We start from the raw sequence: 22,686 nt of genomic DNA, 5'->3' as shown, positions 1-22,686 counted from the left end.
AAATATACTCACTTAATGGGGTTGAATGACCCCTGGCCTCTGGTCTGACTTTCTGGTGAAGCCTGATCATCCTCACTAGAAAGGCTAGAGACATTGGGTGAGATTTAAATGTAAACGCTAATAATTAGAAGTTTATAATTTATCAATAGTCCTATCTGTGATTCGGACCACGAGAAGGACAGAGAGAGCTCTGCCCCTGAATGAGGGACATCTGTCTCTAGTCTATTTCCTTATGGATTTAAGGGTTTATTTGTTATTCTGATTTGTTTATTATTTATTTAATCAGAAGTTTTTTTTGTTTTTTTGTAACGCATGAATCATGTGAGTCATGTGTCCAAAGGAGGATAAGGAGTTCTATATGAAGAAGTGTAATGCTGTAGTTGTTTTATTTTGTTATTGTCTTGCTTCAATACAAATCTCACCAGATTGGGTCTGCTGGATGGTCGGAATTTCTCCCTAAGGATTAGCCCTCTAACTTCCTGACCCTATAACTCTGCGGTGAGACCGCCAAGATGATAGGGGAGTATTAGCCAATTTAAAAAATGGTTTCAACTGTGTCTTGTTATTCTCTTTGATGTTTGTCTTACAAATCTGTACTAAGAATATTGGTAGAGTAATAGTTTGTCATACAGTGAATCATTTGTCTGGATTTCCTGAATCAGAAATGCCATTAACTGTTCTGGTCTGTCCTCTCTCGAGGTTATGGCGAAGGTGACCACAGATGGTATCTAGATGCATGGAAGGGTTCATTTGACCAAGAACAGTTTGAGCCTCACGCCCTCAAACCTGAGTCCGAGCCATTAACCTGTACACAGCATCCAGTCCAAGCTATCAACTGACTTTTCTCTCATGCCATTTCTCTCAGGAGTGCAACATGAGTCCACATGGAGTGAGCATGGAGAGAGATCCCGTACAAACTTCTCTCATGCTGCTAACGTACTGGTCGGAAAATGGACAAGACATGACGGACCGTAAAGGATGGTGGCGATTCAGGTGAGAGATTCATGTGCTAGGGAAAATCAGATTATTCCCCAGATATTGAAATCGGGACATTATCAAAGGCCATCCACTTTGAACATGTGCCTATTTAAACCGTTTTGACAGTTATTGTATATTCATGACGGTCTTCACCAATAATCGTCAGTTATATGGTTATTCAATTACCATCACACCCCTAGCGCCTAGTCCTATCCGGCAGGACAGACAGGACAGATCGGCAGAGCAGCGATGGGACCAGAAAAGGTGGGATCCAGTCCTTGCGTTGGTCTGGCCAAACTACAGGGGGAGCTGATAGCCAGTGTCACTTTAGAGGATAATGGGGGCCAGGAGGGTGACAGCTCCAGTGCACGTAAAGGGGTTAGGGGCTGCCCCGTGAGGCCAGTCCACAGAGACACAGCAGTTTTGGGCCGCCCCTTTTTTTGTGGGAAACAGTGGCGCAGCAGTCTAAGGCACTATATCACAGTGCTAGACGCGTCACTACAGACTCAGGTTTGATCCTGGGCTGTGATCAGGAGTCCCATAGGGCGGCGCACAATTAGCCCAGCATCATCCGGGTTAAGGGAGGGTTTAGCCGGGGTAGCCTGTCATTGCAAATAATAATTTGTTCTTAACTGACTTGCCTAGTTAAATAAATAAAAAAATTAATTAAAAAACATACCACGGGGTGGCAGATTATTCTCAAACTCAGTGTAGGGCCAGTGGGGCGATGAGTACGACGCCGGAGGATGGCCAAGGCTAGAGGTGGTCGCTCGCATGCTGTGGCGGAGGATTGTGGCATGCAGGCCACAACTTTCGTTAGCAGCTCATTGGCTGCTGCTGAGGTTGGTGACTCATTCACCACTGCTGAAAGCGATGGTTCCCATGGTGGTACAGATGGGGACCCTTGGGCGAGGCTCATCAGAGTTCTGGAGGCAGGGGCCGGCTGGGGCCCAGAGACGAGGTCAGGTGGTTCCCCAGGTGCAAGAGCTGGAGTGCAGAAGGCGGGCGCCCCCCCAGAACTGAAGACAGTGGGTCCCCCAGGTCAGGGGGCTGAGGGCCTACCAGTGCAGGAAGCCAAGAGCCTGACTGGGCAGGGGACTTGGAACCTACTACTAAGGCTGAGGACTGCAAGCCAGGTATGGCGGGATGCTGCAAACCTAGCTGAGCAGGGAACTTGTAGCCCAGCGCTAGTATAGCCTCCTGTGATATCAACATTGTGAACACGGTGGCGGTTGGGTTTGTTACGGGCAGCCATATACACTACGAACAACGAACACAATTGCTTTTTAACAAAGGCCATTTGAATGCACAAAGATACCGTGACGAGATACTGAGGCCCATTGTCGTGCCATTCATCCGCTGCCTTCACCTCATGTTTCAACAGATGAATATCTGTGTCAAGGCTCAGGAGCAGACCCAGAAGCAGACAGTTTCTAAGTAACACAAGTTTATTACAAAAGCGGGTGCAGGCAAACGACAGGTCAAAGGCAGGCAGATGTCAGTCATCCAGAGCAGAGTCCGAAATGTACAGAATGGCAGGCAGGCTCAGGGTCAGGGCAGGCAGAGGTCAGTAATCCAGGGTGGTGTGACATGGTACAGAACAGCAGGCAGGATCAGGGCAGGCAGAATGGTCAAAACCGGGAAAACAGGAACTAGAGATAGACAGGTGCATGGGGAAAAAAACACTGGTAGCCTTGACAAAACAAAACAAAACGAACTGGCAACAGATAAACAGAAAACACAGGTATAAATACACTGAGGATAATGGGGGAGATGGGCTACACCTGGAGGGGGGTGGAGACATGCACAAAGACAGGTGAAACAGAACAGGGTGTGACAATCTGCATTCCCAGTCATTTGAAATTCATAGATTAGGACCTAATGAATTTATTTAAATTGACTGATTTCCTTATATGAACTGTAACTCAGTAAAATCTTTGAAATTGTTGCATTTATAATTTTGTATTGCTGGAGACTGAGGACCTAGTGCTAGGAACCAAGGGCCAAAGAGGGCTGAGGACTGAGAACCTAGCACGTGCAACATTCCTAGTAGAGCAGGAGGCTGAAAGCCTGGCAGGCTAGGGGCTGCAGGTTTACTATGTCTGGAGACAGTGAGTCTAGTACAGAAAACTCTGGGCCTAGTAGGGCAGGAGGCCCTAAATCTGTCGGGCTAGGAAACTGCCTACCAACTATTGCAGAGGGCTGAGATCTGAGCAGGGCAAGAGACTGCAGACCTGCAAAAACGGGGCAACTAATTTAGGGCCTAGCCTGGCGGGATAGGGAGCTGTATACACGATAATCCAGGAGGCCACGATCCGAGCAGGGCTGGGTGGGATACCTATGGCCTGACAGAGCAGCAAACTTAGAGGCGGTGCAGGGGACTGTGGACTTAGAACAGCAGATAACCGGGGCCCTAGTACTAAGACAGATTTTAATGTGAATATTCTAAAATCTGTGTAAAACAATATGTGCATTTTCTCACCAGAGATGTGTTTCCATAAAACTGATTTATTGCAGATAAAAGACTGTAGTGCACATAAAAATAACTTTTGCAGTTAAATTCCTATGTACCGAATGAAAAATAAAAGTTTCGATAGCATTTTCATAAGCGCTCTAGCCAACAGTTTGCAGCTACGGTGTGGGTAGGCTACCTACGTGATGAGATTATTATGGATAAGAGTGATATTATTTTTACTTGTCAAACGGAAGCTAAGTATCATTCATCAGGTCACCAGAATAAGACCCTGGATATTTATTGGAAAGGAGCATCAAGCGCGTCACCATGGACTTTCACCGCCCTGTGAAGTTCATCATAATTCATTTCATCTGTAGCCTAATAAACTGCATGCTTTCCACAAGTGATAGTGGGAGGACCACACAACATATCGTTGCATGACTCCAAGTTTACTTCGATATGATGGTTATTATATCAATACTTCCTTATCAACGCCATTTCTGGCGTAATTAATTTAACTGACACAAAAAGGTCTGACTATGTCGAACAAACAAATTGTCTATCTGCATTTGTACATTTGTAGCGGCATATCCTGTTTCCATCAGCCCGGTCGTTACTTTTTTCATGCATCAGGTAATTCGTCCCCATTAAATGGTTGGATAGAAACCTGGTTATTTTTACTAAAATGTAATCAAGTCTTAGTCACATTTTTGTCATTTCAATAAACATTTAATCTAGTTATTGTCTAAATGAAAACAGTGGGCCATTTTAGTCAACTAAATGTATTTTTATTTTAGTCACATCACATATGTATTGCCTCATTAATCTATAATAAACATAAATAGCTGACTTCCATGTGCACAAACATACAGAGCTGTGTCCTACCAACATATTTTTCTGCATAACATCCTGTTCTCTTCCCAACAACAAAAATATAACAAACACTATATATACACAAAAGCATATGGACACCCCTTCAAATGAGTGGATTTGGCTATTTCTGACAGGTGTATATAATCAAGCACACAGCCATGCCATGTGTTTGGACCATGTTAGTTTGTTTGTGTAGTCCACAATCATCTCCTTTGTCTTGATCACATTGAGGTAGAGGTTGTTATCCTTGCCCCACACAGCCAAGTCTCTGACCTCCTCCCTATAGGCTGTCTCATCATTGTCGGTGATCAGTAACTTTCACTGTTGTGCCATTGGCAAAATTAATGATGGTGTTGGAGTCGTGCCTGGCCATGCAGTCATGAGTGAACAGGGAGTACAGGAGGGGACTGAGCATGCTTCGCTGAGGGGCCCCGGTGTTGAGGATCAGCGTGGCAGATGTGTTGTTACCTACCCTTACCACCTGGGGGCAGGCCCGTCAGGAAGTCCAAGATCCAGTTACAGATGGAGGTGTTTAGTCCCAGGGTCCTTAGCTTGGTGATGAGCTTTGAGGGCACTATGGTGTTGTACGCTGAGCTGTAGTCAATGAATAGCACTCTCACGTATGTGTTCCTTTTGTCCAGGTGGGAAAGGGCAGTGTGGAGTGCAATAGAGATTGCATCAACTGTGGATCTGTTGGGGTGGTATGAAAATTGGAGTGGGTCTAGGGTTTCTGTGATAATGGTGTTAATGTGAGCCATGACCAGCCTTTCAAAGCACTTCATGGCTACAGACGTGAGTGCTACGGGTCGTTTGTAATTTAGTCAGGTTACCTTCGTGTTCTTGGGCACAGAGACACTGGTGGTCTGCTTGAAACATGTTGGTATTACAGACTCAGTCAGGGACAGGTTGAAAATGTCAGTGAAGACACTTGCCAGTTGGTCAGCGCATGCTCGGAGTACACATCCTGGTAATGGGTCTGGCCCCACGGGCTTGGGAATGTTGACCTATTTAAAGGTCTTACTCACATCGGCTGTGGAGAGCGTGATCACACAATCGTCCGGAAAAGTTGATGCTCTCATGCATGCTTCAGTGTTGCTTGCCTTGAAGCGAACATAGAAGTAATTTAGCTTCTCTGGTAGGCTTGCGTCACTGGGCAGCTTGCGGCTCTGCTTCCCTTTGTAGTCTGTAATAGTTTGCAAGCCTTGACACATCCGACGAGCGTCGGAGCCGGTGTAGTACTATTCAATCTTAGTCCTGTATTGACGCTTTGCCTGTTTGATGGTTCGTCTAAGTGCATAGCTGGATTTCTCATAAGCATCCGGGTTAGTGTCCCGCTCCTTGAAAGCAGCAGATCTAACCTTTAGCTCAGTGCGGATGTTGCCTGTCATCTTTGGCTTCTGGTTGGGGTATGTACGTACGGTCACTGTGGGTCTCCGGTAGCCTCTGGAACTGCCGATCTGCGGCCAACAAGGCAGAGTTCATCTCCGCCTATGTCTCCCTCCAGTCCCTCGACTTCTTGGCACTGACGGAAACATGGATCACCACTGACAACACTGCTACTCCTACTGCTCTCTCTTCGTCTGCCCACGTGTTCTCGCACACCCCGAGAGCTTCTGGTCAGCGGGGTGGTGGCACCGGGATCCTCATCTCTCCCAAGTGGTCATTCTCTCTTTCTCCCCTTACCCATCTGTCTATCGCCTCCTTTGAATTCCATGCTGTCACAGTTACCAGCCCTTTCAAGCTTAACATCCTTATCATTTATCGCCCTCCAGGTTCCCTCGGAGAGTTCATCAATGAGCTTGATGCCTTGATAAGCTCCTTTCCTGAGGACGGCTCACCTCTCACAGTTCTGGGCGACTTTAACCTCCCCACGCCTACCTTTGACTCATTCCTCTCTGCCTCCTTCTTTCCACTCCTCTCCTCTTTTGACCTCACCCTCTCACCTTCCCCCCTACTCACAAGGCAGGAAATACGCTCGACCTCATCTTTACTAGATGCTGTTCTTCCACTAACCTCGTTGCAACTCCCCTCCAAGTCTCCGACCACTACCTTGTATCCTTTTCCCTCTCGCTCTCATCCAACACTTCCCACACTGCCCCTACTCGGATGGTACCGCGCCGTCCCAACCTTCGCTCTCTCTCCCCCGCTACTCTCTCCTCTTCCATCCTATCATCTCTTCCCTCTGCTCAAACCTTCTCCAACCTATCTCCTGATTCTGCCTCCTCAACCCTCCTCTCCTCCCTTTCTGCATCCTTTGACTCTCTATGTCCCTATCCTCCAGGCCGGCTCGGTCCTCCCCTCCCGCTCCGTGGCTCGACGACTCATTGCGAGCTCACAGAACAGGGCTCCGGGCAGCCGAGCGGAAATGGAGAAAACTTCGCCTCCCTGCGGACCTGACATCCTTTCACTCCCTCCTCTCTACATTTTCCTCTTCTCTCTCTGCTGCTAAAGCCACTTTCTACCACTCTAAATTCCAAGCATCTGCCTCTAACCCTAGGAAGCTCTTTGCAACCTTCTCCTCCCTCCTGAATCCTCCTCCCCCTCCCCCCTCCTCCTCTCTGCAGATGACTTCGTCAACCATTTTGAAAAGAAGGTCGACGACATCCGATCCTCGTTTGCTAAGTCAAACGACACCGCTGGTTCTGCTCACACTGCCCTACCCTGTGCTCTGACCTCTTTCTCCCTCTCTCTCCAGATGAAATCTCGCGTCTTGTGACGGCCGGCCGCCTACAACCTGCCCGCTTGACCCTATCCCCTCCTCTCTTCTCCAGACCATTTCCGGAGACCTCCTCCCTTACCTCACCTCGCTCATCAACTCATCCCTGACCGCTGGCTACGTCCCTTCCGTCTTCAAGAGAGCGAGAGTTGCACCCCTTCTGAAAAACCTACACTCGATCCCTCCGATGTCAACAACTACAGACCAGTATCCCTTCTTTCTTTTCTCTCCAAAACTCTTGAACGTGCCGTCCTTGGCCAGCTCTCCCGCTATCTCTCTCAGAATGACCTTCTTGATCCAAATCAGTCAGGTTTCAAGACTAGTCATTCAACTGAGACTGCTCTTCTCTGTATCACGGAGGCGCTCCGCACTGCTAAAGCTAACTCTCTCTCCTCTGCTCTCATCCTTCTAGACCTATCGGCTGCCTTCGATACTGTGAACCATCAGATCCTCCTCTCCACCCTCTCCGAGTTGGGCATCTCCGGCGCGGCCCACGCTTGGATTGCGTCCTACCTGACAGGTCGCTCCTACCAGGTGGCGTGGCGAGAATCCGTCTCCACACCACGTGCTCTCACCACTGGTGTCCCCCAGGGCTCTGTTCTAGGCCCTCTCCTATTCTCGCTATACACCAAGTCACTTGGCTCTGTCATAACCTCACATGGTCTCTCCTATCATTGCTATGCAGACGACACACAATTAATCTTCTCCTTTCCCCTTCTGATGACCAGGTGGCGAATCGCATCTCTGCATGTCTGGCAGACATATCCGTGTGGATGACGGATCACCACCTCAAGCTGAACCTCGGCAAGACGGAGCTGCTCTTCCTCCCGGGGAAGGACTGCCCGTTCCATGATCTCGCCATCACGGTTGACAACTCCATTGTGTCCTCCTCCCAGAGCGCTAAGAACCTTGGCGTGATCCTGGACAACACCCTGTCGTTCTCAACTAACATCAAGGCGGTGGCCCGTTCCTGTAGGTTCATGCTCTACAACATCCGCAGAGTACGACCCTGCCTCACACAGGAAGCGGCGCAGGTCCTAATCCAGGCACTTGTCATCTCCCGTCTGGATTACTGCAACTCGCTGTTGGCTGGGCTCCCTGCCTGTGCCATTAAACCCTACAACTCATCCAGAACGCCGCAGCCCGTCTGGTGTTCAACCTTCCCAAGTTCTCTCACGTCACCCCGCTCCTCCGCTCCCTCCACTGGCTTCCAGTTGAAGCTCGCATCCGCTACAAGACCATGGTGCTTGCCTACGGAGCTGTGAGGGGAAACGGCACCTCAGTACCTCCAGGCTCTGATCAGGCCCTACACCCAAACAAGGGCACTGCGTTCATCCACCTCTGGCCTGCTCGCCTCCCTACCACTGAGGAAGTACAGTTCCCGCTCAGCCCAGTCAAAACTGTTCGCTGCTCTGGCCCCCCAATGGTGGAACAAACTCCCTCACGACGCCAGGACAGCGGAGTCAATCACCACCTTCCGGAGACACCTGAAACCCCACCTCTTTAAGGAATACCTAGGATAGGATAAAGTAATCCCTCTCACCCCCCCTCCCCCTGAAAAGATTTAGATGCACTACTGTCCCACTGGAGGTCATAAGGTGAATGCACCAATTTGTAAGTCGCTCTGGATAAGAGCGTCTGCTAAATGACTTAAATGTAAAAAATGTAAATGTGGGGACGACGTCATCAATGCACTTATTGATGAAGCCAGTGACTGATGTGGTGCACTCCTCAATGCCATTGGAAGAATCACGGAACATATTCCAGACTGTGCTAGCAAAACAATCCTGTAGCTTAGCATCTGCGTCACCTGATCACTTATTTTTTTAAACGGATTTAAGTTTTCCTGCATTAAAGTCCCCAGCCATTAGGAGCGCCGCCTCTGGAAGTGTTTTCCTGTTTCCTTGTGGCCTCAATTGAGTGCTTGGTCTTGTAAGTTAACCTTAGGATCTACAGTATACGCCTAGAATGATGCTTTGTTAATTTTAGTACAGCCTTGTAACTTAAGCTTTATCGCTTGTATTTGAATCCATTAATTTAAAAAAGTTATAAAAAAATACTTGCTTTGATATTTGCTTCTCATGACCATTCCTTGATCTTAGTCAGCTAAACGCATAATACTAGATTGCAGATGGTTTTACTATAATTCTTACTAAGATTACCCCACTACACTTACATGCTGACCACACCGTTGCAAAATAGATTTACACATACATGTTATTCAATCATTGCACCCACACTGCTCACGAGCATCTGCGTAGCCGAGCGCTAAAGCAGAACTTGGTTCTATTTGTGACGCTTGACGCGCTGCAAGTCCCGCCTCTCCCATCTCCTCATTGGTTTTTAGGAGCATATACCTATGTGGGTGATTGAAAGATTAACTGAGGTCCACAGTCCAGTTGGTAGTGGTAATGCACCTTAAAGTTGGTTGCCAACTGCCACATAAAGTCCAAAGAAGAAGAAGCCTGAAGGAGGAGACATTACTAGAAACAAACTTTACCCTTTTATCTGTGGATTAATTGTCGGAGTAGAGGACCTTGTGCATTTTAGGAAAAAATTGCTAGTAACAGCAAGCTAGCTAGCTAAATTGCCATGAATGTTTAATTATTTTCGACCTGTCCCCAAATTAATATATTTGGTTCAGTTTTTTTTATATTTCAACCTGCGTGTCCTGTGTGGGTGGACCAACATGCGCGTGATGGCGAACGCACGTGCTGGTCAGCATCTAAGAATGTGGACTAAGAGTATATGTATTAAGATTGTTTCACAAACACACTGGGAACAGGCTATATGTATTTTTTTAAATCAAAACTGAAATCAAATCCTCTTGGCCAATGAAATTGAGTCTCACTAGGCCATTATTGTATCCCACCAGAGCTCTTTGTGAAATAAAGAAACTAAGCGACAAACAGCAACAGTTAACTCTACCCAATGCTGTGGGAACTGTGAATATCATGCTACCACACATAGACTACTGTTTGAGGAACCCAAAGAAAATAGACCAATGGTGTTGTGTGCATATCCCCAGGATTTCTATTGACTTCAACTCAGTAGAAAATGGAGCCTTTAACGATTTCCCCTTGGTGTCAGTTTGATTCTTTGCATAATCATTAACACGCTTGCTGACATAGCATAGTGTGTTTCTCTATCTGATCAGCAGACAATAAATCCAGGGTGGGTTGTAAATTAACTGGTGGGGGGCATCACTGTTCACCAGAGATATAATTGTGAGGAAGACAATAGCCAACAGTCTCATTTAATGGATCTCGATAACGAAAGTAAACAGGCTATCCTATGGCAAAATTAATAAACCCATATGCAGGACAGGCTTACCATATCCTTAATTGAATGTCAACTTGTCAAGCAGTATTGCTTTTAATGCTAGCCTTTTTATGCATTTGTAGTAGACAAAGAAACAGCAAATAATCTGCTAGAACATTTCACACTCGTATGCATTGACTTTTTTCAAATGTTGTTGTGTTACAGCCTGTATTTGAAATGGGTTAAATGTAGTATTTTTTTCACTGGCCTACACACAATACCCCATAAGTATTGTGGAATTATGTTTTTCATATTTTTTTACACATTTATTAAAAATGAAAAGCTGAAATGTCTTGAGTCAATAAGTATTCCAGCCCTTTGTTATGGCAAGCCTAAATAAGTTCAAGAGTACAAATTTGCTTAAGTCACAAAAGTTGCATGGACTCACTCTTGTGTGCAATAATAGTGTTTAACATGCTTTTTGAATGCCTACCTCTGTACCCCACACATACAATTATCTGTAAGGTCCCTAAGTCGAGCAATGAATTTGAAACACAGATTCAACCACAAAGACTAGGGAGGTTTTCCAATGTCTTTCAAAGAAAAGGCCAATGGTGACTTTAAAACAGTGGCTGTGACAGGAGAAAAATTAAGATGGATCAAAAACATCGTAGTTACTCCACAATACTAACCTAATTGACAGAGTGAAAATATTACAAAACATGTATCCTGTTAGTAACAAGGTACTAAAGTAATACTGCAAAAAATGTGGCAAAGCAATTCACTTTTTGTCCTCAATACAAAGTGTCTATAAAGATTTTATACCGTTGGGCATTGTTTTCTAGGAAATTTAGGATTAGCTAACATTTAGCTATTTGATTTAGAGTTTTAGGACCCCTTTAGGTGTAAAAATAATAATAATAATAATATATATATAAAAAGTATAAAATATTGAATTTGGCCTTCAGTATTAAGAGTTCCTCTGTCCAGTGTCTGTGTTCTTTTGCCCATCTTTAATCTTTTCTTTTTACTAGCCAGTCTGAGATATAGCTTTTTCTTTGCAACTCTGCTTAGAAGGCCAGCATCCCAGACTCTTCACTGTTGACATTGAGACTGGTGTTTTGCTGGTACTATTAGTTGAGGACTTGTGAGGCATCTATTTCTCAAATTAGACACTAATGTACTTGTCCTCTTGCTCAGTTTTGCACCAGGGCCTCCCACTCTTTCTATTCTGGTTGGAGACAATTTGTGCTGTTCTGTGAAGGGAGTAGTACGCAGCGCTGTACCAGATCTTCAGTTTCTTGGCAATTTCTCACATGGAATAGCCTTCATTTCTCAGAACAGGAATAGACTGACAAGTTTCAGAAGAAAGTTCTTTGTTTCTGGTCATTTTGAGCCTGTAATCGAACCCACAAATGCTGATGCTCCAGATCCTCAACTAGTCTAAAGAAGGCCAGTTTTATTGCTTCTTTAATCAGGACAACAGTTTTCAGCTGTGCTAACATAATAGCAAAAGGGTTTTCTAATGATCAATTAGCCTTTTAAATTGATAAACTTGGATTAGCTAACACAACGTGCCATTGGAACACAGGAATGATGGTTGCTGATAATGGGCTTCTGTACGCGTATGTAGATATTCCATCAAAAACTCTGCCGTTTCCAGCTACAATAGTAATTTATAACATTAACAATGTCTACACAAATCCCGCTTCTTAACACCTGCGCGCTTAACCCGGAAGCCAGCAGCACCAATGTGTCGGAGGAAACACTGTTCACCTGACGACCAGGGTCAGCCTGCAGGCGCCCGGCCCGACACAAGAGTCGCTAGAGCGCGATGAGCCAAGTAAAGCACCCCTGGCCAAACCCTCCCCTTATTCGGACGACGCTGGGCCAATTGTGCATCACCCTATGGGACCCCCGATCACAGCCAGTTGTGATACAGCCCTGGATCAATCCCGGGTCTATAGTGACATCTCTAGCACTGCGGTGCAGTGCCTTAGACCGCTGTGCCACTCGGGAGGCCCTTAATATTATCAGCTGAGAAATAAATATCGTAGCAGTAGAAGGCTGGGATCCTCCTCTTTTTAATGGCAACCATCAAAACTCTGCTTTCACACAGGATTGCATATAGGAATGTTTGGGCTTATAAGAACACTTACTTCACTCCATGCATCAACCACTGTTTGAGGAGCATGCAGCATCATGGATAGAAAGTTTGGAGTGTAGCATAAGGTAACCAGTCCATCCAGTATGTATGACACAGTCCACACTCAAAGGCGATTGCTCTACCAAAGACATCTTAAATCTAGGTTGTTATTTTTGTAATCTATTATGCGGTAGGCTATTAAAATCAAAATTAAATCACATTTTATTGGTCGCATACACATATTTTGCAGATGTTATCGCAGGTGCAGCGAAATGCTTATGTTTCTAGCTCCAACAGCAGTAATACCTAACAATAAAAACATTTTTTTTTTTTTACCTGTATTTAACCAGGCAAGTCAGTTAAGAACATATACTTATTTTCAATGACGGCCTAGGAACAGTGGGTTAACTGCCAGTTCAGGGGCAGAACGACAGATTTGTACCTTGTCAGCTCAGGGGTTTGAACTCGCAATCTTCCAGTTACTAGTCCAACGCTCTAACCACTAGGCTACCCTACACACACATTTTTTTTAAATAAAAGAAAGAAGGCTATGTATAGTATAAATGGGACAATCATTTAATTCAGTTTATTTTGGGGCCTTGGGCTCATATATACTGTAGACCTATGTGTATGCATATGCTCTAATATGTGTATGGGTGTTTTGAAATAACCATCACCTTAGAAAGCGCTGTCCATTTCCTTGTGTTTGGCTTTGAAACAACATTCACAACGACCATGTTTTCCACTCAATTTCAACCTGTTGTTGAACTTCTTCCTTCAAATTGATCATCACAGTGAGGTGAGTTTTAAAAGCATTATACTGTTTTGGTGATGTGTTTGATGTGATTTTCGACAGCATTTGCATTGATGTCAGAGTGGTCAGAGGGACCAAAGCGCTGAGTATCATGCCATTAGTGACCTGACGGCTGTCACGAAAATAAAAAAAGCAATCAAATTAATTGTTTACCTTTGATGATCTTCGGATGGTTTCACTCACGAGACTCCCAGTTACACAACAAATGTTCCTTTTGTTCCATAAATATTATTTTTTATATCCAAATACCTCCATTTATTTGTCGCGTTATGTTCAGAAATCCACAGGAAAGAGCGGTCACGACAACGCAGACGAAAATTCCAAATAATATCCATAATGTTCACAGAAACATGTCAAACGTTTTTTTTATAATCAATCCTGTTTTTAAAACATATAATCGATAATATATCAACCCAAAATGTCTTTCACAGTAGGAGAGGAAAAAACAATAGCTGTCCAAATTTTGTTGCGCGAGGAAAACTCATGTGACCACTTGACGCGATGTTATCGTTCCTCGCTCATTCTTCAAAATAAAAGCCTGAAACTATGTCTGAAGACTGTTGACACCTTGACGAAGCGATAGGAAAAGGAATCTGGTTGATATCCCTATAAATGGAGCAATGGGTGTGTCAACAAAATAGAAGCCACTTCCTGGTTTGATTTTTCTCAGGGTTTCGCCTGCAATATCAGTTCTGTTATACTGTATATATATATTGGATAATGTCACAATCATTTGGGCTCATTAAATGTTGTTAACCTCTTGAAGCTAGGGGGCACTATTTTTATGTTTGGAAAAATAACGTTCCCAAAGTAAACGGCCTATTTCTCAGGAACAGAAGCTAGAATATGCATATAATTGTCAGATTAGGATAGAAAACACTAAAGTTTCCAAAACTGTCAAAATATTGTCTGTGAGTATAACAGAACTGATATTGCAGGAGAAAACCTGAGGAAAATCAAACCAGGAAGTGCTGTTTTTCCTGAAAGCTCTCTGTTCCATTGGATGCCTTGCCTCCATTTAAAGGGATATCAACCAGATTCCTTTTCCTATGGCTTCAAGGTGTCAACAGTCTTTAGACATAGTTTCAGGCTTTTATTTTGAAAAATGAGCGAGAAAGATAACATTGCATCAGTGGATAGCTGGGTGTTCGCAGAGTTTTGCTTGCGCAACAGAGTGGGGCAGCCATTGTCTCTCCCTCTCCTATTGAAAAACTGACAGTCCCGGTTGATATATTATCGATTATATATTTTAAAAGCAACCTGAGGATTGATTATAAAAAAACGTTTGACATGTTTCTGTGGACATTACGGATACTATTTGGAATTTTGGTCTGCGATGTCGTGACCGCTCGAGCCTGTGGATTTCTGAACATAACGCGCCAAACGAATGGAGGTATTTTGGATATTAAAATAATCTTTATGGAACAAAAGGAACATTTATTGTGTAACTGGGAGTCTCGTGAGTGCAAACATCCGATGATCATCAAAAGTAAGCGATTTAATCTATTGCTTTTCTGACTTTCGTGACCAATCTACTTGGCTGCTACTGTTTGTAATATTTTGTCTACTGAGAGAGATGTTCTTACATAAACGCTTGTTATGCTGTATTGAAATATGACACGCCAGGTGGATTAACAACAAGCTAAGCTGTGTTTTGCTATATTGCACTTGTGATTTCATGAAAATTAAATATTTTTAGTAATTTAATTTGAATTTGGCGCTCTGCAATTCAGCGGGTGTTGATGAAAATTATCCCGCTAAAGGGATGGGTGCGTCAAGAAGTTAAACCATCAATCTCCGCTAAATCCACCCGCACAGCTGATCTCCATTGCAACCATTATTGGTCACCTCATTACTGCTCCCTAAAAGATGTCGGTGTTACCTAGCCCTGCTTGCGTACTGGATATGAGTCAATCATGGTCACGTGATGAGGTAACCCCACTTGCGAACTTCAAAACCAGTGTCTGCCCTCAGCCCAAGAGTCTAAATGGTCTAAGACGTAGAGACCCGGGTTCATATCCTGCGTGTTACACTTGCAACCGAAGTCTGTCAATATATGTTCCTTCTCTGGTTGGTGTTGTCATCACAACTTAGTCCTTTTTGAACAGACTAAAAGCTATTGACAAGCATTCCGTACAATAGAAAAAATAATTTCCTCGTATACCACAGTAAATCTACTGTGGCAATTTACCAGACACTTTCATGAATTACTCATTTTGGTGTAGCCTATTGTTATTATTTGATTTGCTTCCTATTTCTGATATCCATAAGTGTCTGGTAAGGTAATTTCTTATCAAGATCGGGGGTAAAATATTCCTGGACTGTCCATGTTTGAAATGTTTAACTTAATCAAGTCAATCGTGGGCAATGAGATATTTGTGCCAGAAGGAATGGGCCTGAATCTAACCCACGCCAACATGGTAGCCCCATACTGTATGTGCGCAGGGTGCCTTATCGCTAGATCACCCCAGGCCGCATTTGAACTTCCTCATTTGAATTTCCTGGTGCAGCAGGAAAATCCTCAACGGGAAAAGAGTGATCAAGTTAAGAGCCGCCATCTGTAGATGTGTGCTGATTCACAACATTGTGAGACATGTACTGCTGGACCTGTATACATTCATCAAATTCACTTTCAAAATAGTTGTATATAAAGCTGCTATAAATAACATAATCAATAATTCAGTGATTTACTGAGTCCACCCTCTCCTCCAACACATTGTTTCAAATAATGACACATAAAACGGTTTTAGATGCTCTAGTTATTGGGGATACATTTTTCAAACCTGTCCAAGTATTTAGATAAATTCCTGTTGACATTTCTCTAAGACATTGAACTTTTTATATTTAACCATTTTAAAACAATTTAGGCACTACTGAAACTACTACTTTGTGATTTAAAACATGTCCAATGAAGGCTTATGAAGATTTAAAACAATAGCCTATTCTAATTAGGTGGGCATGTCTGTCAAAATTGTACAATCCGACAACCAGTTTTGATCAGAAGCGAGCTTCTGAAACTCCTGTTGCAATATAATTTCACTATAGTCACTTCAGGAGATTTTAAAACACCTTTTAAAATGGACCCCATATTTAGTTTTGGCAACTAAACTGCCAAGGGCTGATTCTAACCTATTCATAGGCTACATATTTATTTCAGCATAAACATGTTTTACAAACGTTGTTGTTGCTGTGGTTGTTTTTATTAGCCTGTTGTGTTGCATAAATGAATGCATGATAATTCCCAACAAGAAAAACAAATGGCGGCCCTATTTATTTGGAGTAGGCTGTATTTGAAAAGCCTCGTTTGAATTCAATCTTAATACCATTCACATAGTGAATAGCTCAGTTGATATAGCATGGTGCTAGTAACGTTAGGGTAGTGGGTTCGATTCCTGTGAACGCCCTTCATAAATGTATGCACATATGACTTTAAGTCACTGGATAAAAGCACCTGCTAAATGACGGATATTATGTAACCTATACTCATGTATAATAACCTATAGGCCTATAATAGAAAATGTAAATGTATTTGTTAGATAGAACATAGGCCTATACTACTACATGTGACAATTTGTTATGCATATTGAAATTGAATATAACCCAGTTGCAACAAGCCTCATTTACATTCAGTAGCCTACATTAGACTAATCCAACAATCACATATCGCCGCAGTTATGTGCACTCGTCTTTGATAGTAAAGTGTAGGACGAAAAACCTGGCTCACCGTATGACAGTCTTCCCAGTGTGTTCACGTCAAGGTCCAAGGTAACCGAGGCTTATCGCCATCACATTTCTTCTTCCCTTGTTATCTAGTGTCGCGCCCTGTCGGTGAGTCACTGTGGATCTTGAGGTCCCATCTGCCCGTGTTGGACTGCTATCTCCCCTTCAATGCGGTAGCGCGAGCACCGTAGCATCAAGACCTGCACAGATTTATCTTCAGTGGTTGCTGTGGCAACAACACCAAGTGCAAGCTGCATGCAGCTAAGCTGCACAAGACTCAACGGTCAAGCGTGGCTGTGGTCTGTTATGGCTGGAGACAGCAGAACCTGTGGCAGAACCATTAAATTTCACTGTCAATCAGTGGTAGGCTGTATAAATCTCTGCATGCAAATATATATTTTGTTTGCAATTGAAATGCTCATATCACAATTTGGTTTTGTACAGGATATGTACAGTGGGGAGAACAAGTATTTGATACACTGCCGATTTTGAACGTTTTCCTACTTACAAAGCATGTAGAGGTCTGTCATTTTTTATCATAGGTACACTTCAACTGTGAGAGACGGAATCTAAAACAAAAATCCAGAAAATCACATTGATCACACATGATTTTTAAGTAATTAATTTGCATTTTATTGCATGACATAAGTATTTGATCACCTACCAACCAGGGAAGGAGACAAGAAGGCCGTTGTGGGCGGTGAGTTGTCTGGACAACTATCACAATAAAGTTGTGAAGTAAAGTACAACATGTAGCCGAAAGTTCACTGCTCACCTTTTTCAACTTCGTAATTTTCCATCTTCATTTTCCATTGAACATAAATGGAAAACCATGAGGTGGAAAAAGGTGAACATTGAACTTTCTGATACATGTAGCAATCTTGACTAACTGTGGGTGTGTCACCAGTCTGTGCATGTGTGTCTCCTGCCTGTGTGTGTTTTGTGTTTGTTTCCTGTGTCTATGTCTGTGCTTCTCAGCCCTGCTGACACAGGCGTTCCAGGACCAGGTCATGGTATTCACCCAGACTAAGAAGCAGGCCCACCGGATGCACATCCTCCTGGGCCTGATGGGGCTAAAGGTGGGGGAGCTGCACGGGAACCTGTCCCAGACCCAAAAGACTGAAGAGCCCCAGGTACCTAGACACTTTCCAACTAACTGGCCTTACAACTGGGCTTGCGCTGCTCCACAAAGAATTACGCTCTGTTTTAATTTTCAACAATTGAACGTGCGGCTCTTGATAAATTGCTATGCAAAAGCTATGCCTCCAGTGTAGCAGCTTAAAACCTACTATTTTTGTGATGCCCCAGTGTAGCTCCCCTGTAACACTTACAGTTACACACTATTACCTACTTACACACTATTGCCTGATTTACACTATTGGACCAAGCAAAGTCGAGCTGTACTGAGCTGGCCCGGTTACGCATCCACCATAGTTGCGGCAACCGTGCTGAAAAGGACAATGTGAAATGAAACTACGTTTTGTGTCGTTTTTTTGTTGTCAATCAGGCATTTGACATTGCTAAAATAATAAGTATGCATAATACATACCCAGTCATCTTTTCTCAGAAATAAATCGAGTAGCTGGTGCAAGATTTTTGTTCTGTTGTGCGGAGATAAATAAGTAGAGGTCAGGGTGGGAAATACTTTTTTGGGTCAGCCAGCAAAAACAATCTACCAGCCACTCAACATTTACCTGCCCAAATATATATTTTTACATACATTTTTTTAAATCAATGGATGAGCATGCTTTGTAATGTTTCTAAAGCAAAAATGTATTACTAGTATGTATTACATTCTCAATCAAGCACGAACATTTCAGCTGGCCCTTTAAAGGACGGGACGTTACCGTGGTAACTGGGCACACTCTTGTCTTCCTAGCAGCAAACTCAAACTAACATTGAAAAACAACCTAGTGTGTGAACAAAGCTATGCAACTGGCCAAGAAACATGAGGACAAAGTCACACTTTAGTAGCTTTTCTTGTCAATTGTGACCAACTTCGACATGTGGGCTTTTGATTGAAAAAACGTTTCCCAAATGCTTTGTGACTACCCACCAACGTGGCTAATGAAATAGTCATTCTTACACACCAATGACAAAATCTTCCCGCGTTTGGCGGGTGTTAATTTTTAATCATTTTTTAGGTGTTAATTCGTGCCGTCCTTGGCCAGCTCTCCCGCTATCTCTCTCAGAATGACTTTCTTGATCCAAATCAGTCAGGTTTCAAGACTAGTCATTCAACTGAGACTGCTCTTCTCTGTATCACGGAGGCGCTCCGCACTGCTAAAGCTAACTCTCTCTCCTCTGCTCTCATCCTTCTAGACCTATCGGCTGCCTTCGATACTGTGAACCATCAGATCCTCCTCTCCACCCTCTCCGAGTTGGGCATCTCCGGCGCGGCCCACGCTTGGATTGCGTCCTACCTGACAGGTCGTGATCCTGGACAACACCCTGTCGTTCTCAACTAACATCAAGGCGGTGGCCCGTTCTTGTAGGTTCATGCTCTACAACATCCGCAGAGTACGACCCTGCCTCACACAGGAAGCAGCGCAGGTCCTAATCCAGGCACTTGTCATCTCCCGTCTGGATTACTGCAACTCGCTGTTGGCTGGGCTCCCTGCCTGTGCCATTAAACCCCTACAACTCATCCAGAACGCCGCTGCCCGTCTGGTGTTCAACCTTCCCAAGTTCTCTCACGTCACCCCGCTCCTCCGCTCTCTCCACTGGCTTCCAGTTGAAGCTCGCATCCGCTACAAGACCATGGTGCTAACCATTTCTCCTCAGATGATCAACCTGACCATGCTGATGAAGCCATTTTCAGATTGAGATGCACCCGCTAACATTGTCGTTCTCCTCCACAGGTGATCAACTTCACCATGCCCAACACAATGAAGCACTACATTCACAGGGTGGGCCGCACAGCCAGAACCTGCAAGGTGGGTCGCTCTGTTGTCCATGGTGGGCGAGACAGAGAGGAAGATGCTCAAGGACATTGTCAGGAAGGCCAAGACCCCTGTGAATTCCCGTGTCCTGGCACAAGGTAAAAGCTCAACACTAGGACCCTTTTAAAATACTGCAGAAATGCATCTTTCCTTCCTTGTGTACTTGAGATAATATCTATAAGTGTTTGGATCGGTATAGGCAGGGATATCACCCTGCTAATTTGAACAATTCAAATAATTCAGATCACTGATTACTTAAAGGAAGGTAAGGATTCATTTCTAAAGTTTTCAAAATGTTGAAGTCGATTTCTATTGCAACGGGACTCATCTGACTAAATAAAATAAAAGGAACCTCGGTATACCTACTCCCATTCAAGAGGGACTCTAGTCTTCCAAAGTTGTACAATTCAATGTTATTCTTAAAAGGATATTTCACATTTTTTTTAAATTCTGGTTGTGCTTTTGTGATGACTGAGCTGTTCTCTCTCTCTCTCTCCTTCAGAGGTGATTTCAAAGTTCAGAGACCTGATTGAGAAGCTGGAGAAGGACGTGTACGCCGTCAGGCGCCTGGAGAGAGAGGAGAGGGCCATGGCCTACTCGGAGGCTCAGGTAAAAAGCAGCATATTGTGTGTATTCAAATACATGGTAGTGTGTTCCTGTGTTCATATGTGTGTATGTGTATTTTGTGTGTGTGTGTGCGCATGTGTCATTCAGATCAGTGTGGCACAGAAGCAGCTAGCATAAAACGCAGACGAGACAGACCTCCAGAGGACATGGTTCCAAATGCACGACGAGTGCAAGAAAGACCGCAGGGTGTACCGCAGACCAACACTTACTATAGGCCTGCCAACCTTCCTACCATGTTCCTCGCTGCTACTAGATGGCATCTTCATATCACAACATCCTGCCCTTTCGATGTTATATACACAGTACATGCAGTGCATTACCATGGGCAGCATAACTCATCTCACTGCAACCAATGCCAACGACCTCGACTACAGCTCAACTAAAACAGGCCCTTGACTAAGACCCAGCTAGGGTCAGCACTTTGTTGGTCTCTCTTGTATGTACATTGAATTGAGCCTTTTGAGGCTTAACTGTCTGTGTGCAGATGTATCTGTTTTCTTTGAGCTGTGTATGAGCACCTTGTAAAGCCCAAAGGCAGCAAAAATCTCTATCTGCATAATTCATGATTTAACTTTATTTCACCTTTGTTTCTGCCAGTGACCAAAGCTCTAGCGGACTTTGACATGGCCCTAAGGGGAAAGAAGAGCGAGAAGTTCATCATAGAGGGGAAAAGGAAAGAGTTATCGGTACGAGTGCTCATATTAGTTCTCTGTTTGACTGGTACCATATGTTTTTTTCCTAGATTTGTCTGTCATTTTGTTCTGTATAATTCAAATTAATGTTAACAGAATTCCCCATCAACAGTGTTTCCACTCAGAAATCTTTTACTTATTCATTTACACACTTTATAGCATTGAAACCATTACATTTGACTAATAATTTGCCATTTATGTCCTCTGTACACTAGATATGGTATTGAACGAATTATAAACTGGTAAGGGATGCAACAGTTGAAAGTCCAACTCGGGCTAGCCAGCTCAAATCTCCAAGCGATCAGTTCTGTCATATAACTAAATTACATTTATGTTTACTTAGCAATCTTAGAGTATCCTGTAGTTATTCGGGTATACATCAGTCCATATTGTAAGGAGCCTTGTCCGAGCCAGAGTGGCCCATATGGTAGGAGCCTATCCTCTGTCTGTAGCGCAAGGCAGCTTGATGTACAAGTACACTTCCTGGATAGGACGCTACTCTATCTGAGTGTTATTACTTTCACTATGCAGTTGGAGCTAGATAACCTTTTCTTCCCTAGTTGTCTCCACTGAAATTCAATTTGCTAGAGTGACATTTATTGTATTGTGTACGTCTCTCTATAATTTTCGTATAACATACAACTACATAAACATTGTAAAGCAAAGCAGACGCGTGTGTATATACATCATCTTTGGGTCACGTACTTTTTCAGTTAGCTGTGTATCTTGTCCAATCACCGTTTTCTCTTTGTGCCTCTCAGTCTGAGGACAGAGTCCAGTTTGAGATCCTCAAGTCCCAGATGTACGCCGAGTGAGCAGCCAAGAGGGACTGCACACTCAAACGAGCCAGGGCCATGCCAGAGGATGAGCCTGTCCAGAAAAGTGCGCTTTTATCACACACTTTTAAACAGATAATTACTCATATTCTATAAAGAACTGTGCCGTGTTCGTAAAGCATCTCAGGAGTAGGCGCGCTGATCTAGTATCAGTTTTGCCTTCAAGTTCAAAATTAATGATTACATGGAGTATAGTACTCCTACTCTGAAACACTAAGAATAGGAACCATGGTTTTTCATATTTTGTGTTCCAAGTGGGTGGCTTATTAAATTAATGTTTTACTGCTTAAATGGCCATCACCATCATCGCAATCTGGCCATGAACAGACTAATTTTCTGCCTGAAACTTTTTCCAATTCATAATAAATGAGGATTCTTTTGATTTAAATGTTTCAATTCAGTAGTCTGTCGAAGCGTCTCGCACTAGAATGAATGATATGCATCTTCATTCTATCCATGTAATGGTGCGGAGGGGAGTGCTGCCGTTTTATCGGCTCTTAACCAACCAAGCAATTTTTTTGTTGTTTTGTTGTTTTGTACATAATGCTGCTGCTACCGTCTCTTATGACCGAAAATAACTTCTAGACATCAGAACTGGGATTAGTCACCTCAAACTGGACGAAGAG

At 43.8% G+C, this 22,686-nt stretch overlaps 1 protein-coding gene and 1 pseudogene across 1 annotated transcript in view; one reads left to right on the top strand and one right to left on the bottom strand.

Moving 5' to 3' along the window:
* The window catches only part of LOC115142845 (E3 ubiquitin-protein ligase RNF182-like), a 30,558-nt gene extending 12,653 nt beyond the window's left edge, over window positions 1–17,905 (bottom strand). Inside the window, exons 1-2 of the mRNA XM_029682638.2 lie at window positions 17,472–17,905; window positions 16,968–17,289 (exon numbers count right to left, since the gene is read on the bottom strand). The gene's annotated coding sequence lies outside the window, so the exon portion shown is untranslated. The remainder of the gene's footprint in view (window positions 1–16,967; window positions 17,290–17,471) is intronic.
* On the top strand, window positions 1,725–22,442 carry LOC115143764 (probable ATP-dependent RNA helicase DDX27; annotated as a pseudogene).
* Window positions 22,443–22,686: the final 244 nt, after the last annotated feature.

This window comes from Oncorhynchus nerka, linkage group LG15 (genome assembly GCF_034236695.1).
Source record: "Oncorhynchus nerka isolate Pitt River linkage group LG15, Oner_Uvic_2.0, whole genome shotgun sequence".
Classification (NCBI taxonomy): Eukaryota; Metazoa; Chordata; class Actinopteri; order Salmoniformes; family Salmonidae; genus Oncorhynchus; species Oncorhynchus nerka.
This window is presented reverse-complemented; position numbering and strand designations above follow the sequence as displayed.